The sequence below is a fragment of the Neocloeon triangulifer genome, unplaced genomic scaffold (genome assembly GCF_031216515.1).
Source record: "Neocloeon triangulifer isolate White Clay Creek 2 clone unplaced genomic scaffold, ASM3121651v1 ptg000014l, whole genome shotgun sequence".
NCBI classification, from domain to species: Eukaryota; Metazoa; Arthropoda; class Insecta; order Ephemeroptera; family Baetidae; genus Neocloeon; species Neocloeon triangulifer.
The window spans coordinates 17,566,443-17,582,638 of NW_026775556.1; the positions used below are offsets into that span (position 1 = coordinate 17,566,443).

The 16,196-nt window shown below is 35.7% G+C and overlaps 1 protein-coding gene across 1 annotated transcript in view; it reads left to right on the forward strand.

Moving 5' to 3' along the window:
* Positions 1-16,196, forward strand: part of LOC132199890 (leucine-rich repeat-containing protein 24-like) — a 43,547-nt gene that overhangs the window by 16,585 nt on the left and 10,766 nt on the right. The window lies entirely within an intron of this gene.

The following is a 16,196-nucleotide window of genomic DNA, read 5'->3' on the forward strand; positions in this document are numbered from 1 at the left end:
CACTCTCCGGCGGACAAGTTTATTTCTGCAGACAATTATTACGTTCGCAAAAAGAGTACATTTTATTCAGTGAAAGTGGCGAATAGGAAAAAAATGAATGCCGCATTAATATAAAAGCTCTGGTGAAAATAATGTTCGCTGGCAGACAAAAAGATCGATTGCCCGCGGAGGCGTCGGAATCCAGCGGGAGGACCATTATTATTTTTGGAGGATGTTCATACGTATATTTAAAACGCACGCCAAAACCAACATTTGTTCTGCCTGCAGAGTGAAATTCTCCGGGTGGTTTGCGGGAGGACGACCCTCGTCGCAATGCTCGCGGTCCCCATTTGCGTGCGCGCAAAAATAAACATAACTCGCGTCGGGCCCTTTTTGTGCTGCAGTTTTTGCCTTCCCCTTAATGATACCCCCTTTGTCAGTGGTTTTGACGATAAAACGGATTCCGTTGAATGTGGACGAGCAGCGTGCGTTGAAACGAGTCATAAAGTCGGATTTGAATTGCAACAGAGCGAAAATCAGATTTTGGATTCTAAAAATCGGAACGAGACAAGCGTGGGCTGATCAATTCAAACATTTCAAACTGGAAATATTGAATTTAATAATTGCCCACGTGAATAATTTAAAGTTCATTCAGCTGTATAGAGTGACACTGTTGATTATCTTGGCGATGAAAAGGAAAGCGGTGGGCGGGGATCCGTTTCCAATTATTTGAGAAGCCGAAAAGGCTGATGTCTTGAACTCTTGACTTTTGCTGACGTCACGATTATGTTCCACGTGTCAAATGACAAATAATTCACCCGTTAGGTTGGGATAAAAATGTTTATGAATATGCAAGTCTTAATTTAAAATAAGAAAAGCAATGATACAGTGACTGATTTTTATTAAAAAAATGGATTAATTATGTATAATGCACTATATTTTACAACATTGTAAACATAAATTATTCATCATCTCACTTTAAAAATTTTAGTAAAAGATAATTGCAAGTTGTCTCATTCTCATTCACAGCACAGGGAAGTAAAATTTGTGAGATCAAAAGTACATAATGTTTTTTTTTTTTAATTATATGTTGTGAACATAATTTTTTAATCAAACTATTTCTTGTGACACCAAGACAGATTTTTTAATCTTTAATTAAGTCACAGCATTGATTGCTATTTAAAATATTATATTAAAATAATAATCTGACACGTAAATTAAAAGGCCTATTTTTGCCCACGGTCTTAAAAAGCCGTCGCGTCACAAATTTTTTTAATAAAATAAAATGAAAATATAATTATTTAATTTAAAATAACATTTTTCCATATTAAGTTTGTAAAATATAAAAAGTTATACACTTTATGAATGAAATTAAAAATTTTTATTTAAATTTTTAAAAACAGTTTTATTTTAATTTTTTCATGACTATTTGCAAATAATTCAAGAATTAATTTCTTTTAATTATGCAAAAAGCTAAAATTTTGTAAGCTTTCAGTGCATTTATTTTGAAACAAAGTTACATACATAAATATTGGGGATGCTTCAAAATAAACCCATGACAGTCTTTGTGCTCAACAGAGTATTTGTCGTTTCCCAGAAGAGCACTCACTCGCTCTCTCTCGTCCTGCGTTGTTTCTGCGGTTGACACACGACACACGGTGTGTTTCAAAATTTGAATTTTAAACCAGCGGTCGCGTTTTCCAACGCCAGTGAAAAGCAAGAATGCCGTTGCACTCGATTAAAAATTCCGCTTCGCCAACCGCAGACTTTGACATTTTTCAGCCGCTTTTCCATAAACCAACCGCCGACAAAGTTTTCCAATATTCGAGAGAGCTTCCTTTTGTCACGGGGTAGCGAAAATGGCGGAAATTCGGCGCAATCGAAGTTGATAAATGTGTCAACAAGAGCTCGTTTGACGCCCGTGTGTCGTTTTTCGCCTCGGGACAAGAAAGGAAAAGAAAATGAAATACAAGAAAAACAAAAGAAAAAAGAATATAAAAACCGGGTCCATTTTTCGACGGAGGCAGCATTATTTTAACCGCGTGACACGCGACCATTACGCGATGAGTAATGGTCGCAAAATAAATATGCAGTTTATACACAGCGATGCATGCGGAAGGGCCCCCTTAATATTGTTAAACAAACGGACCAACAAGTTAAGCCTCGTCGGAAATATGGCCGCCGGCTTTTCTTTCTCTCTCTGTCGTGCGTTATATTCGTTGGCTGCTGCGTGGACTTTTTATTTAATTAATGCCCTCTGCAGTGGCGTGGCAGCGCCAAAAAGTGTACGGTGTGTTCTCGAGAGCAGCCTTTGTGCCGGGACGAGGAAGAAAGGTGCGAAGAGGTGTGAAAAAGTATCTATTATTCACGAGAGTGAGAGGAAGAAAGTTCATTTTGCGCGAGTGTACCGTACACACGCATTAAAAGGGCCCTTTAATCTTTCCACCCTCTCAGTGCGAAAAAAAGGAGTGTTTGAAACTGCCCGAAAAAAGTATGAGCAAAATTCGTTTGTCTGCGCAGCGGTGCTTTTTTTCACCGTCGGGTTTAATATCATCAGTTTTTAATTGGTGTGGGCAGAGTTTCGCAGCGAAAAAAAATATATCATTTCTAGGAACACAAATAATTAACAATTCTCTCCGTTAGCGAAACAGTCGTGAAAGTTAATTTCTTCAACTAATTTTCTTTCTATAACTGTCAAGTACAGAAAAGCTTCTTTTTCCTGCTTCTTCTTTAAAAAAAAAAACTGGTTTTGTTTATAGGTCTGGAAATTTTTACTTTTTTCCAATTAAATTTCACAGCAATTGAGTTTGTTTTTTTATTTTTAAAAAATTGAGTTCAAAATTTACGACAAGAAAGAAATTACTCAGTTTTAAAGACGTTGTTACTGTTTTAATCTGAATTGAATTAAATTATTATTATTATTTTTTTTTAATTTTTTTTTAAGGTATTTATTTTAAGTTTGAGGTTCACGTACAGGAAGAAATAAATGGGTTTATTTAGATATTAATCAGAGAAGAAGAAGAAGAAGAAATAGTAGGAAAAACGATTGTTTGCCATAATCCATAAATTAATTTGAGAATTTTCATTATAATAGAAGAAGAGAAAAGAAATTAATAAGAAAAAAAATCAAAAAGGGTATAAAAACATTCAACCGCTTTGTTTCCTCAGATATTTCATTGTGAGGGGGAGGGGGTTGATAATTATTTAATTAGAATGAGATAAATATAATTTTTATTTTTCAATTTTCTTGCTTGAAACGTTTTTATTCATCATCCAATTTTAGCAGCCTCAAAGTTGTCGCGAGTTTTTTCTGTTTTAAACGTTCATGTTTTGTTAATGTTATTTTGTAATTAGCTTGGAAACAAGCGTTTATTTCCTCAATTAAAACAAATAATCCCGTTTGGCACTCTGAGCAAATTGTAGGCTGTTTTTCTTTAATTTAAAAATTTGGTGTTAATCATTTTAATCAAACAAGACAAAGAGATGAAAAAGAAAATTTCACTCATCTTTACTAATTTAAAAAAAAAATTGAATACACTTGGTTATAGATATATAAAAAATTCAATATTTCATTCTCATTTATTATTTTTTGCCACGATCTTAAAATTAGGAAAAGAAAAGTACTGCAAAAAAAAACCTAGCAAACGCATTAAATAAGAGAAAGTCTCTGGAAAAAATGGGTTTTTGTGCGAGGGAGGTTTTGCCGGCAAAGTTATCTCCTGTGTGTACACGTGCACGCAAAATCTGCCGCAGCAAGGTCGGTTTGCTCAGGGGACACGGTGATAATTTATCCGCTGGCACGGCATGGCATAGCAGCACCGCCACTAAATCACGTGCAAAAATTCCGCTGCGTCCGGGTCACCGTTCTTAACTTTCTGCGTAGGTAAATTTCGGCGGGCACGCGAGCGACCTCGCTGCTGTAATAATATTGGCGCGTGTATGTTTGTGTTTTAATTAATTTTCGATGCAAATTACATGTACGCTCTCGCAGGTGGGCAGCCGCACCGCTGGGCTGTTTGTTGCCCTCGTGTGCGTTTAATAACAGCGCGCGAGAACTTTTTTCACGGCTGCTGCGGCAAAAACGCCGCTTTTGATGGCGCTGCAGCTCCACTCTTGCTTGGATGAGTGAGTTTTTGCTCTCGAGACGTAAATAAAACATCCGAGTGCTCCAAGGGCTGCAATTTTTCCCATTCTAATAGCAGCGCACATTTCTGCCTGCCACAGAAAATGGAAGTTTTCAACCCCGACTGCTGAAGCTAAATTGGAAAAGGGGCTTTGGAATTGTGAACGCGTTGTTTTTCCAATTTATGAATTTATATTACATTTCCTGCCTCTTTCTCAATTTTGAATAAAATATCCGTCAAACAATATGAAAAACGACAGTTTGAAAAATTAGATATGCTGATAGTTGGGTTCAAGCAACTTGTGCTTCAGGTTGTAAAAAGCTAGAAATTGCATTAAATTGCGAGAATTCATGAATTATTCAAAAACTAAAACAATATTATTTGGTATATCGTATGGAAAATCTACAAAAATAGAAAGTTTTTAATAACGATTTTGCTTAAAATTCCAGGATTTTTAAATATTTTTTTAATTTTGTGTCATTAAGATTCTAATGTCCCAAATTATTGCTCTTATAAAAAGCGTATTTGGCCGTGAAAATGAGTTAATTACTTGCCGTTTATTAATACTGCAAAAAATCTTTTAATACTTATTTATATAATTATTTTTTTCTTAATTCATTTAATTGTATTTAATTTTATAATTAACAAAAAATAAAATTATTATATTTTTGTTTGTTTCTTATTTTTATTAACTAGCCCATTCCAAAAACTGATCGACGCACATGTTAGGCTCAAAGTACGACGCCACGTTGGAGATTGAATAAAAGTATATTTATATATAATATGTGTCTTACAAAATTACATGAATAATTCCGAAAAGAATACTATGTAATGCGGTATGTTGATCTCAATTTTTAAAAGTTGCATTAATAATTATCTTCTTCATGTACAATGAAGTAGCTGAATCTAACTGATATTTATTCTTGAAATTCGTTGTATGTATATCGAATTTCCTCTTTACACAGCCTAACATATTTGCTCAGTTGATAGCGATATCATGATATAAATTTATACCAAATTGGAGTATCGCTGTACCAGGTATCTTAATCGATGGAGATGTATGCAGGTCAGCCAAAAAGTTGCGTTGAATTTAGAACTAAGTTTCATGAGACATTCAGATTAAATTTTGCAGTGTCATTCGAGTTACGAGCTCAAGCCAGGAAGTCGGAACGAAAACTGTTTTCTTGCTAGCGTTAAACGAGGCTGATAAGATCAAACTAATAATGGTCCCTGTGGGTGGGGGTGGGGGTGGCACTAGGGAGGTTTGACCTTAATTGCAAAATCCCCCATAACTCGAGACCCTTTGTAATGGAACAATCCTGTTGCAGCTCGGGAAAATTATTAGCCAAGAAAGATTTCGGCCGAGCATCTAAAATTATGCCCCTCTGACCAAGAGAAGAGCACGGCAGGGCCAAACTTGAGCCCCCATTAATGGCGCGCGCAAAAGTTAAATTATCCCCGGCCGCTCAAAGTTGGGCGGCAGATGTGCTGCGCTGGGCGAACATAGCAGTTGTTCCAAAAAGGATTAGGCCGTCGTCGTGACTGAGCGGGGCGCGTGATGACTTCACTTTCTTCTCCGGCCCGGCTCGTTTTCGCCAGGTCCAAAATAAATCTAACGATTGCCTGTGAATGGATGGATGGATGGAATGATGCCCCGAGTTGGGCGAGGGCGAAACGTGCGTGCGAGGAATTCGCAGCTCAAGTGAGATTTGCTCTCGGCACCTCAAAAGCGGTCCCCTGAGCGGCGAAATATAGCAAGTGGAGTTTTGAGATAGCGGCCTGGCACACGATTCTGCCGTCACGAACCGTTATTAAACCAAATAAAATTGTATCTCGTCCCAAATGATTCCTTCATTTTCGCTCGCACGTTTCCTTAATACTACATCAATTTTATGACTTCATTTTCTCGTGAAAAAACAGTTCAAATTGTAAATAAAAAAACTATTATTGTGATATAACGCTTGCCTTTTTGTCGCAATATAAGCATTAAATTAGTGGGGATGCATGAAATATTCTGAAATTCATATTTCCTTTTAAATTATAAGCAATTATCCTCGCTGTATCTTACGCTTGGTATTAAACTGAGATTGATTTTTTGGCTAATATAAATAGCCAATTAGAGTGATATCAAGTGTTAATTGCCAAAGGAGTTGAAATTAAAAATTTATTTGTTTTATCTAAATTGTTTTAGGCTGTTTTTAGTGTAAATATATTTCAGTTGGCTATATTTCTGAACAAAATATTATTTTAGCTGAAATTCCAAATGACATGTATCAAAATAAGTGAAAACTGGTTTTAATGTCCTAAAAAAATGAGTAAACTGTCATTTATCATTAAAATAAATGTAAAATAGTGTTGTTTTGGATATGCAGATCCTCAATGCTCACCGATTAAAGGCTTGACTTGAATTTTTTTCAGGGATTTAATACAAGGAGGTTTAAAAAAAGCGACCAATTAATTACTCTTTTTTAGTGATGAGATATGAAATCCTATAAGTTATAACTTAAAATGTATTTAAATGTAGTAAATAGAAACAATTTGCTTTGTTTATATTTTTTGAAAAACACCAAAGATGCGTACAATCTAAAGGAAAAATGTTGGTATTTTGGTATTCGACCTTTCTCCTATCTTTGTGATAAATTTTACATCCCTTTCCTAATAGACCCTTTCGGCCAGTGGTTGGCAAAGTGACCGACACTATATTCACAAGCATGCCTCGGGGTGGGCGAGTCTCTTCCACCCTCTCGCTTTCTCTCTCTTCTATCAGCCGAGAATCCATAAAGTTCGAGGGCTTACTCGGGAACCAAACACGGAATAATAATAAAGTATATCGCGGCGGCGGCGGCGGATTTATATACGTGGGTAGCATGTGCGCAAAAAGTGGGATTTGCTGCTGCCGCGCGCGTATACTATATATTTAGAGGAATAATTCAAGCTCACGTCACACGCAGGCAGCGAATTTGGGCGTGCGTTTGGCCCACACAGGCAGGCAGGTATATTAGCTTTTCCATTTTATCGCTTTGGCTGATTGAAAAATAGGCAGAATTAAAAGTGCCAGGCAGTGAACGAGCGAGCGTCCGACGATTATTTTGCCAAAGCGGATTACCGCGCCGCGCCGTTCGTTTCCTGCCCTTTCCATCCTTTCGCCAAATCAATTTTCCTCGCGGTGAAATATGTATGTTGTCCGCAAAACGGACATGCGAGGCGTCACATTCAGCTCTTTGTTCGAATTTCAGGGGTCATCGAGCATTAAAATTAAGCAGGATTTACTACAAACAGGAGCGTCAGGAGCGTGGGCTGGTGCCTGGAATATAATAACATCCAAGAGTTTTGCCGATTTTATTTTGAGCCCGGAGCTTTTGCGAATTTTGACAAGGGAATTCGGAACTCTCTGCGATTGACTACACAATTTATAGGAACACGTTGCACGCTCCGGGCAAAATTTTTGCCGGTGTTATTAAATTTACCTCTATAAAAAAATCACTTTTTTGAATATTCTAAAATATCAAAGACGGGGAAGTTGAGAAAAAAGAGTTATTATTTGAATTTATTCGTCTTTTTACAATTTGAGCAAGGTTTAAAGAGGGGGAAATAACTTTTATTTTTATTCCATTTATCGCTATTTATAAAAAACATAATTAAGTTAATAAAAATACACCACTTACCACATTTTTGGGTAACTTCCTCGTGAGCAGTTTTCGAGCAATAATAATACTTAATTATGTATTTCTGTTTTAAGAAGCGTCTCAAATAATAACATATATAGCTCTCAGTGTCATTTCAGAACTTCTTATTGACGCTACAAAATCTATTTTTCAAGAAACAATCGGAGTGATGTACAAAGTTTTGCAATTATTGGAAGAAAAAACTCGGGGAATTTTAACCACCATTGTTGTAAATACTTGATTTCATTACATGTCCATCAGCACACCTTAGTTAGATCAATGCTATTTAAAAAAAAGAGGCAGGAAAAAGAGTCTAGGAAAAAAGGGAATCAATAATGAACTCAACAAGCACACCACTTTGCACTCTTTTACATCATTTCCTCTTTCCTCAACCCGGGGCTGTGCAAGTTTTGTTTTTATTTGCTACCCTACTTGAACTTTCTTCTTTCACTCCGTTTTGCAAGTGGAGTAAGAAATACAACCATTCAATTATCGTGAGGAAAATAAATACCTTCTAGAACATACATGCAAAACAAGTTGCCAAAGTTCCCATTGAACGCCTCTTCTCGGCTGCTTACAGTTAATTAGCGCAAATCCAGAGTAGTTTGCGTTAGTTTGAAACGCACCTACTCTCTGGGCTGTGAGAAGTGAATGGAGTGAATGTACAATATACGCGAGTGAGTAAAGTGCATTCAGAGAGGAGAATAATGGCGAGGCTTTCAGGCCGCTTGGCCGCTGCAGCTACTGCACAATAACAAACTTTGCTGCATTTTGCACGATGGAGCGGCCAGTGAGTGGAAAGGGTTTGAGCCGCTGGATAAGCCTGCAAGTGGTCGAGTGCCATTTATATAATACGTCTGCAATTGTGAAACCACTTTGTGCCGTCATTCACTCAAAAAGTGCCAGCAGGAAGTGCTTATTAAAAGTTATAACGCACCATTAACTTTCTTGTTGACCCGCACGTAATGATTAGAAAAATATATGAAGATATATTTTCGTTGTATTCGTAAATTGGCAGAAATAATGGAATTATTATTTGATTTTTTTTGACAACAAAAACGGTCTCATCTCTATTTAATTTTTTATTAATAAATCAACTAATAATTTTATTGAATACTATATTGTCATGTCTTATATTAATTAATAATGCTAGGATCGTGTAAATGAATATATGAGTTATTATCAAATTATTTTTTAATATTTCTAATAAAATAGTGTGGCTTTCTGAATAACCACGATTTTCTTTAGGGAAATTCAATTGCAAAATTTGAAATTTTGTTTTCTTCTTCATGAGGAATTGAACAATTCCTTATTTAATCTGGACAATTTAGTTCTTAAATAATTAAAAATTATGAAGATTTTTTACTCTAAGAACCATGAAAACTAAGCATTTTTTTTCAACGAGGAGAGAGGAGAATATGTTACTTCAACATATATTAAGTTGTTAAAATTTATTTCTGAATATTACGCATAAAAATTATGCCAATTTTTGTGTATTCAATTAGCTCATTAACAAAAATTATTACTAGTTCTATAAACTTGTTCCACGGATGAGGTAATTCACTTTTTAAAACAGAGTGGCAGAAATTAAAATATTTAAGCCCTCTTTTCTGGCACCTCTTAACTCTGCATAAAAAATCTCGAGCTAAGAGGCACCCATTTGCAGAGTGTGCTGCCAATTTTCCATGAATTTTAATCAAACCAGCATGGATCGGCGCTCTTTATACAAGTTTTGCGCGTCCTTAAAGAGCTCTCGGCGCCAGAAAGTGGGCGACTTGGCACATTTCTCCGAGTGCTTTCCGACAATAAAAGCAGGTTGGCTTCGTTTCACCGAGTCAATAGATCAGCCTCTCCACCCGGCGAAACTTTTCTCTACACTGCAAATCCATCTTACTTAAAGCCTTTCTCCCTCCCGCACCGATATGGAATTCAAAAGGAGGACTCGGCTGATTACAAAGGTGGAAGTTCCCCATTTAATATGCACAGGCTGCACCGCTTGCAGTTTTCCTGCCTCCTTCCTCGTTGATGAATTGTGCCCGCAGGCGAGCTTAAATTAATTAGCGAAATGAGGATGTTATTTTTTGCTCGTCAGGCGTCGGCTCCATTAGATGCGGCCGCTGCTACAAAATTATCGATCCGCGTGTCTTGAGGCTCCTCCGGCTCTTTCGCCGCCGGATTCCACAATTCGGTCGAGCGGCAACAAATTGTGCGACGCTTGCCCGACGGGCGAGCTGCTAGAATAACACAGATAGGCGACTTCTTAAGGGATTAGAAAGCGTTGAGAACGCCGTCCCGCTTAATTAAGTTCATTTTCTTGCGAGAACCGCGCCTACAATGAACAGCATCTTCAATATTTGTCTTGATGCTTTATTTTCAGAGATCTACTGACTGAAATTGTATAAATTGAATATTATTTTGAAAAATTTCCAAACCATGGAGATGAATGAAAGTTAATTAATGAATTTATTCAGTATTATTAAAAAGTAAAATTATATAAATACTGAAATCAGCTGATACTTCCTTCATAATTCTTACAATTAACTCCATTATCATATTATTTAGATTTAATTTATTTATTAAATAACATGGCAAGTTTAACTCACAATGTATTTTTATTAGTGGTAACCTAGCATTACATTGCCAAGTATGTTCCAAACATATGTAAATAATTTCAATTTTCTTGAACGCAAGTAGATAACAGTTAAAAGAAAAAAAAGACAAAAATATATTACATAAGCTATCTTTTAATTATATTTTTAATAGTTTCAAACAAAAATTCAAATAATTAGTTATAAAAATTTTAAAATATATTATTAAAGATAATAATTTCTTAATTTAAATATTTTGTATTTTTATGTATGAATATATTTTTATTAAAAAATGACATTCGATTTACAATTTTCAAGTATCAAAACATTCAAAACTTAAATATTTAATATAAGTGTTTTCTGCTCCATGAGTTCAATTCGATTTGCAAAATTCGTTTTGTGAAGGACTCTATGAACATTAGGCATCCGAAACTAGTGACACATAATTGAAGATGTAATTTTACTCCAAATATATCGTAAAATTAGAAGTTGAAAAATCTTACATTAACGTGATCCTCATCAAGCCACATATTAGATAAAATATGAATTATAATTAATGAATGGATTTTATTCAAAGATTTTTCAAACCATTAAAGAAATTGTTTCTTGTGTTATAATTATTGTTGTTGTTTATTCTTCACAAATCAAGTCAAATGAGAAAAAAAAATTACAAGAAAAAATTACGGTGTTTAATGATTGATAATTTATAATCTCGTTAGAACTCGGCTAACATCCCAGTGAATAAATGGGCTGCTGTCTATATACACAAAATACTTTTGTCTTTCGCTTTCTCTAGTCGTGTCGGCGCCAATTTTGCACAAAAGCTCCGGTAATGAATGAAATGCCCGCAGTGTGAAAAATCTGGCAGGCGACGAGACACGGTGGGAAGACGCAGCTGTCCGCCTACTTCGCCCGACACAGACGAAGAAACGTCCCGGCGAATAAAAACTTTTTCCTCCTTTTCTCCGACGGCTGCAATATTGTTGATTAACTTTGCATACTATTTCAGTCGCGAGACGAATTTCTTTCCCTCTGTTTTGCCCGCGATGTGGAATCTAATTTGGAGGCGCGCCGGTGCGTGAAATGTCAAAACGTGATTTCGTCACCAGCCAGGTTACGACTCTATTCGAACCCATTGGCAAAAAATGTCCGCCGAGCATGGTCGTTTTGTGTTTATTCAAAAATCGAGTGAGCGAACGTGGGCGACCGAGCCGGGTCATATAATATTCATGACACATACACAAGCACGGCGCAAGTGCCTTTTCGCTGTACGTTCTCTGATATATAGGTCATCCTCCGCCATAAAAAGTAATGCAGCCGTATTAGATATAAAAATAAAAAATCGGCTGCAGTCGGACGAGCGAAAAAGTTGTGTAATCTCGCGCCGGGAGCAGTCGATTATGATTCCGGCACCTAATTCGATCGAATTGAAAAAGTTTCTGCAAAAGAAAGCTTTCGCTCTCCTCACGATGGCTTATTTTTTTCAATATGGAATCGTCGGCAAAAATTGAGTGTGCGAGGAAACAATGGCTGAAGTTATCAAAAAGTGGCATTGTCGCGCGGTGAAAAGGTCGTTGCGGAGTTATAAGTGAATTCTCGGTTGCTATGCGGTAAAGTGAGAAGCTGCAAAACGCGTCGCCCACGCTTCATTTCTTGATCAAATGAAATCAAGCAGAGACAAACGATCGCCTTGCGAGCCAATTTTGGAGTTCGTAGAAATTTTATGAGCGTTTTCCTTATAGATTGAAATTACAAGAATAAGACAAATGAAAATTAAATTTGAGCCTATGATGTCTTCTTTCCCAAAAAAACCCAGCTCATATTATATTTCACTACAGCTTGCTCAATTAGTTTTAATTTCTTCAACAAAATTGAACATAAATTATCAGATTTAGAAAAATCATTTAGAAATAATAAGCTATCTTTAAGTAAATGACAGACTTGAAATAAGCCGAAATTGAGCAGAGAAGATTGAATTTTTTTAATTCTGCCTGTACAAAGAAAAAAATTGTTTTTTTTTTTTGTCAAAATTCTAGCTCGTGAGGTGCTGTTTTTGAAAAAAAAAATCCTCCAAATTTATTATTTACAATCGGACAATTAAACAAAACAAACTTATAAAGGTTCCCTTGCCGGCATAAACAGCAGTGAGGTTCTAAATTTCCAATATTAAGTCCCTAATTTAATTAGGTTCATGTTCCAAGCAAGCATGTTTCCTTTTTGTTGGTTATTTTTGTTTTAATTGGCATCAATGAGGAAAGCATTTGAAAAAATTTTTATTTTGTTTTGAGAGAAAATCCCCACTAATTGGGAACACTCAAAGCCTTTCAAGTTTGCAAAATAATTTTTGAATAGATGGGAAACATAAATATCAAAATCATCCAGCTTGAAAAGAAGAGCTTATTAAAATAAGTGAAATTTTTCTGATAAAAATTACCACCAACTATGATAACATATTTAACTACATTTTGTAATTCAAAATCATCAAAAAAATATAAGAAAATTGCTTCGAGTCGTTTAACTTCCTTCAAAATAAGTATCATGGATACAAGAATTTATATCTTTGCTGCAATATTTGGAAGATTTGTTAATGCATCGTGAATATTACTTTAAGAAAAATAAAATTTGCAAAATGGATAGTGAAAGTAAATTCACAAAAACGTGTCTTGCATTTATGCTTCTTCAAAATTAATTTTTTTATTCTCCGGGAAAATAAAACTTTCATGAAATACAAAATTGTGGAGAATGGGTTTGAATATTTCTTGCGGATTGCGAGAACTGCTAATTTCTATTTGACGCTCTCGTCTTTATTTGAACACCAAAGTTGAGACTGCTCGATAACTGAATTTGATTTAAGCACCAGCCAAGAGAGAGTTATGCGTGTACATATATAAATTTCAATTTTCGCCTGCGACGAAGGAGTCATTGAGTCTGTCTCGGTTAAACACCATAAGTCCTCGCAGCACTTTCCGCCTACACTCGGCGGGCAGGCAACACATGCGTGAGTTTGCGAATCAAGACGGAGAACTCTGCCGTAAATTATAACGACACGTCTCTCTAGTCTGCCGCAAACGGAATTGGCTTTAAAAACAGAGCCCGCAGAGCTGCGCCCTGACATCTCATTAATTTAATCTGCGGCTGGCTTTATTGTACAGACATATATATTCGCCATTCAAACCGAATTTCAGCTCTCTCTGTAATTAATAATTATATGTGTTTTCGCATGCGTGGCGCGAACGGAGACGCAAATGAGCGGGCGTTTAATTAAATTCCGCACGCACCGAAAAAACAAGTCAATTTCAAAGCTCTCTCTCTCTTTTTGCCGGGAATAATAATTACACTTTCATCGCTCCGTACGCACACACGGGCCTATTATTTATCCGTCGGCCCTTTTGGCCCTCTAATAAATAGATGAGCCGCTTGTCAGCTTTTGTGGTTGCACAATGCAGCGAGCTCTCTCTCGTTTATTCGATACAAACACTCTGTGACGAATGTCCATTCTGTGTGTGGAGAGAACGTATTATTTATTCCATTGTGTCAATTCGTCATATTCAGTCGGTGCTGTTTTATTATTTATTTCTGCCCGCGTGCGACACTAATTACAGAGGTGCTTACGTGGATTGTTTGTTTGCGTTGGCGGGTCGCTGAACCGACACGAGTTCAACGGCCCAACTCGATGAATAATGTCTTCTGAATCACATACATACGAAAAATATAATCTACTTAAGAAATAATTCTTTGATCAAAGAACTGGCAAAGTATTGGGCAAAAGTAAATAAATCACAGAAATTGCAAAACTGTGAAATTCTAATGTAGTGAAAAATGAGGATCAATATTTAATAACAATAAAATTAAAATTTTTTTTTAAATAGTATAAATATTGCGAGTATGAAAGATTGAAACCGGGGGAACCTCGTTGCAAAGAAAAAATGAAAAAATATAAAGGACAACTGACCCCAAAGGCGACCTGCGGTCTGCTGGTACTTTAAAACCTAGGGTTTCTTGTGTCCAACTAAAACTAAGTGGGAGGAATTAATAAAAATTAAAAATAAAAATGGAAGAATTTAATTTTAATAAACAAAAATTGCAGAAATTAATTAAGCAAGTGTTATATTTTATTATTTCTTGTAGTTAACTAATATAATTTTTTTTTTAAATTAAATTTATTTTTAAATAAGTGTTGAAATATTGTTGAGCATTAATGACATGTATCATATTTTTATTTGTTTATTTAACATTACTAATTTATTCTATATATTACTTCAGTATGAAAATTTATTTCAGTTGGATGTAAATAAAATTCTTTTTGTACTATTGGCCTGTCTATTGATTATGTCTACTTGCTTTCTTATTAATGCGAAATCTATAATAATTAAGACTTCAATCAATGCTAATCAAAATTTCTTACACACTAAATACTAATAGGATTTGGAAAAAAAGGAGAAACTCTTTTTAAGAGTTGTTAACTTTGAAGCTTTCATTACTTTATTCATAATTCTCCTCACTTTCTGGAGTGATGAAAAAGGTTGATTAATTGCAAATAATGTGCATTTTTGCTATTTCTCGATTTTAAAATATCTTCCTTTGTCTATTGGACATACACAAACGACACAAATTTTGAATTTAACTGCAAAATTAAAACAAATCAGGCCAGAAATGAAAAACTCATTAATTCAAAACAGCAATATTAAAATCCACTCGTGCGTCACAAACTGGCCGCGGATTTTTTACTATTCCCGGTCAAAAAGCGGCACACAGACGTTTACATTTTAATTGGAAGCCGCGCGTTGAGGCCTGGCGCGAAATTGAATCGGACGCGCGCAGATTCGTTTTTGATGCAATATTGCCCGCGTCGTCGGCGAAATTAAATTCAGCCAGCCAACGAAAAACAAGAGCTGACGTCCGTTCATCGGCCAAACGGCGTGTTTATTTGCATTCGCCGCGCAAAAAAGCCAACGGCGCGATATTACAGCGCAGTCTGTGTCTGCCTTTTGTATTTTTTTTTCGACCAGCACTGCATGCGTGGCACTCGCCAGCAGTCCATGTAATGATACGGAGCCGAGTGTTAACTTTATCGTCACACACGAATGCGCAAAACGCGAAAAACGGCGCTCGAATATTCTAAGATAACGCACAACAGGCGCTCGGACCCATTTTTTCCGACTCTTTTCATTCGTTCGCCCGCCGGCAACCAGCCGACGAAACGCGTTTGTTTTATATTTTTATTCCGCTGTGAGATTCTTTTCAAAGTCCTCTGCTCGGTTGAGTAAAAAATAATATCCTAAATATCGCACCCGGAAAAATGTCTTTTTTACTCCATCCCTCTCAATTCTTTCACTTTTTTATTTTCTGATATAAAAAAAAAATCATATGGTTGTAAATTTGCCGAGTGGTCTAATGGGATTGAGCTTGATCATGGAAATCAATTAGCCAAATTGCACTTACTCTGCAGCGCAAATAGAGCCATGATTGGATTTGGTTTGAAAATCAAATATTTGTTATTAAAAATTTATTCTACCGACTTATTTGCATTCGTTCTGATTAAAAAAGGTGAATTAACTGGCCCAAAATATAATTTTTTGGTTTTCCCATTAATTATTGGAGACATCAAGTATTCATTGAGTACCCGAATGTTGTAGAAGATAGTAATTTATTTTTGTTTATTTATTTATTAGATCAAATTAATCAAATATTTATTTTATAAATATCAAAGAATAAAAATTTTAAATTCCACGTTATTTGCGTTAGTAATATTGTTAATTATTTCAATTCTCTTTAGAAACTTAAACCGAAATAAAAATTATTTCTGTTATTTTAAGTACATGAACTTGTGCCTATAGTTG